The sequence below is a fragment of the Cibotium barometz genome, chromosome 5 (assembly GCF_041138505.1).
Source record: "Cibotium barometz isolate CiBa-2024 chromosome 5, ASM4113850v1, whole genome shotgun sequence".
In the NCBI taxonomy this organism is placed as follows: domain Eukaryota; kingdom Viridiplantae; phylum Streptophyta; class Polypodiopsida; order Cyatheales; family Cibotiaceae; genus Cibotium; species Cibotium barometz.
In genome coordinates, this window is record NC_141050.1 from 52,879,921 (window position 1) to 52,883,889 (window position 3,969).

The following is a 3,969-nucleotide window of genomic DNA, read 5'->3' on the forward strand; positions in this document are numbered from 1 at the left end:
AGTGGGATAAAGCACCAGCTTACAGTGCCATATACACCTCAGCAAAATGGTGTTGCTGAGAGGAAATGTAGGTCATTAATGGAAATGGCATGATGTATGGTTAAGTGCCAATAGCTACTGCATGCATTTTGGCTTGAGGCTATGATGTGTGCACATTAGATTTTAACTAGGTGTCCTAGTAAGGCTTTGCAATCTATCACTCTCTACGAGGATTGGCATGGCAAGAAGTCATTGATTGGTCACTTGCATGTATTTGGTTATTTGGCCTATGCTTTAGTACCAATGCAACAACGTCACAAACTGGATGACAAGGCTGTGAAATGTACTGAGAGCACAGGGTACAATTTATATCATTCATAATCAAAGTGTATCTTGATTAGTCGAGATGTTGTTTTTGTGGAAGATGTTATGTAGCCTTTATTATCATGTACCAAAGAGACACGTTTTAGCTCACAGGATATATTTGATACATTGTTGCCTCTACTTATAGGTGGAAGTTCAAATGTAAGTCCTATGGAGGTACATGTACAACCTACGTAGGTTTCAAATGATGACAAAGATTAGCCTATTTCTGATGTAGATATACAGCATGTAAGTCCTATGGAGGTACATGTACAACCTACGTAGGTTTCAAATGATGACAAAGATTAGCCTATTTCTGATGTAGATATACAGCATGTAATTTATGAGGACATGGCTAAAAATGAGTAGGCTAGAGGTATGCCCAAATGGGTGGTGCTAGCTATGATTAAAGTCTTAGTGAGTTCTTGTTCCTAACACCTTGACATGAGGGCTTACAATGGCCTTAAGGAAGGGGTAGTATTTGAAGGGGAGTTTTGATCACTCTACTTTTTGAGCAAGTATACATTTTCTCCCTAAGTTGCTAGTTAATAATAGAAACAATAATTAAGTGTGTCATTTGAAATAACTACTCAAGAGTCCAAAAAATTAAGTCAACCTTATTTAACACATGTTTGGCTTTTATCCCTCCCTAATCACATTACAATTTTTATGAAGGCTTGGCAAGTCATCTCTCTCTCTCTCTCTCTCTCTCTCTGTCTCTCTCTCAGATGGGAAGGTTCTAGCATGTCTAGAACCATACTCCAACAATTTTTCTCTTCTCCACTAGATCATCTCATTTCTTGCCACACAAAAGAAAAAGAACCAAAAGGACCCTCTCATCAAGATCCCTATGAAGCTTTTGCTCCACCATATCTAGACCTCAATTTTCTTGTTGCATGGAGAAGAAAGCAAGTTTTTTTGCTACGGTATCTAAGCTTTTCCTTCAACTCTTTCCAAGATAAGAGCTTCTTTGTATTATGTTTAAAAGAAGATAGGCTCTTGCTTCATCAATTTAATAGAACTATTTGGACTTATGTTGTTTAAAAATGGTCCCACAAAAGTAGCTACAAGAGAACTAAAGGAGTAGGAAGAGGACTCCCCAAGTGTCCTTTCCTCAGATAATGTAGGCAACCACATGGTGACCACCAATAGAGGAGAGGCCTCAACATTTTATAAAAAGGGTTTAAATGCATGGAAAGCATGGGATAAATGGCCCAACATTGGCACGGACCCCAAGATCATGACTCGATAATCAATCTATAAAATTGTAAACTACGCCAAATTTAATTGAGGAAAGTTGGCCAAATTTGTAAACTAGCCTAGCCACAAAAATGGGGCTCGGAAGAGTTTTCCATGGGGAGAGGGCTACTGGTTTCCTACAAAGTTTAGCATATGCATAATTTTTCAAGGATTGCATTTCACATTGCATACTTTATCCTAGTGTTTTGAATTGAACCTTCCAAACAATAGGTGGCATTTCAAACAAACTTTGCTATGCCCATGGTTAAAAAAGTCTATGGACCATGCTCCACCTTAATGGACATGTAAACAATGTTTTTTTAATCTACACATGCCCATGGGCATGCATGTGGGGCATTAACATGTAAACTAGGGCATGTATGTAAATGTGCACCACATGCATGCTAGATGCATGCCTAGGGCATGTATGTGAATGAGGCATGTGAATAGCCATGCCAAAAAAGAAAGTGCAAAATGCATACAAGAGAATCGAATCCTCACCACACCTACTAAAGAGGGTCAAGACACCAAACCACTAGCATACACCACCCAGCTTGAAACGTCAGTAGGTGAAAATTACTTTATTAATCCTTAAATGTGCAAGAAATCAATGGGAGGTCCCCCAACTACTTATATCCAATCCCCTTTTTCCCAGTCAGCCTAGTTTACAAATTTGGCTGTTTATAAATTTGGCCTAGTTTACTTTTTTAGAGATCAAAATCAAGATTGACTACTACTAAGATCTTATCATAGGGGTTGCACCTCTTTTGAGCCATTGACCCCATGGCTAGGCCTCCTTTAATGCCCCATGGGAGATAGTGTTGAGGGGAGGGTAGGAGCCATGTGGGAGCCCACATTACGAGAAAGGACACTTGGAGTCCTTTCTTGCCTACAAGGGGCTAGGGAATGGATATAGAATTAGTGATCTCTCTCTCTCTCTCTCTCTCTCTCTCTCTCTCTCTCTAAGCCACAGTGCAACAATGCAACAGTATCAGTAGTAGTGGAACTCATCATATTCTAAATGTTGATGGGTCAACACCTACTTCATCTTCTGCATGATGGTGGTGTGAGCTCCATAGTGAACTTCCTAGCTAGAAATTCTGGGTACTGATGTGTCAACCATCTAGTAGTGTATTTATTTTTGAATGGGAATAAGAACAATAAAAAACCTTCACTACCCCATGACCCTAAACCTTGACCAAAAAATTTAAGCAAGAAGAAGTGGTTGCTTACTCACACATCATTGATGATTTGGTTGCTTCTACAAATGATGACATTAGTTTAGAATTATGGTCACACTAATGTAGAATTATGTGTTTTCTAAAATTCTTTGAAATACTTTGATGGGCTTATCAATGCTAACAATAGATTAAAAAGCCTAGAGAAGGTGAGAAATTTTATTTATACAAGTATTGAAATGTAAAACCAATCGTAATTGGGTAAACAAAAAGTGCATATTGAACTATTGTCCAAGAATAGTTCTAGGAGAACATGCAGAGTACATATAGATTACGAGGTTAGCAAGGAAGTGAATCAGCTTAAGCCACTTACTATATGTTGCTCAGGGCCCCACATAATAAAATTTTCATGTTGCAAGCTTAAGTCTCTTATCTAAATACAAACTTTTTATTACCATGAATTTACAATGGATTTTCAATCTTCTAGTTTTTGTTTATGATTATTTTGTATATTATTATAGGTTCTCAATTTTTTGTAGTGTGTAAGAATGATACTTAGACACCTGATCTATGAATTTAGGGCTACTAGTCTCTATATTCATTTTTTAATCATCTTCTTCTCTTTATGTATCAAGTACATCTCACAAAATTTCAATAGTTTATAAATGAGTTATGATCGTGCTCCTTTCAAAACATAATGCCCTCTTCTAAAGGCTTTTATTTTGTACTTCATTGTAGCACATTCCCCGATCTCTCATTTAGACTTTTGCTACTAGAGTAGTGTGACAAATCAACACTACCTTCCCGCCATCCCCCCACACAGACACATCTATATATATATTTTAGTGGTATATATAGGAAACTTGAAATTCTTCCATGATGTCCTACCAATTAAAGAGAGACAAAGTGAATGTTTGAACTAAAAATTGTTATCCATGAGAAACTATAAAGAAAATTAATTAAATTTTTTAAATTGCAAACCAAATTGAGAAAGAGAGTGCCTGTGTGTATATGTGTGTACATGTGTGTGTGTGTGTGTGTGTGTGTGTGTGTGTGTGTGTTGTGTGTCAAATCTAATGAAGGGCTTTAATAATCTTAAGGAAGAGAAATGTATCAAATCTTGATAGATTTTTTAGAAAAATTAATAGAACCAACTAAATTTAGAGAGAGAGAGGCACAACTCTCAAAAGGAGGGAAATATTAATCGTTT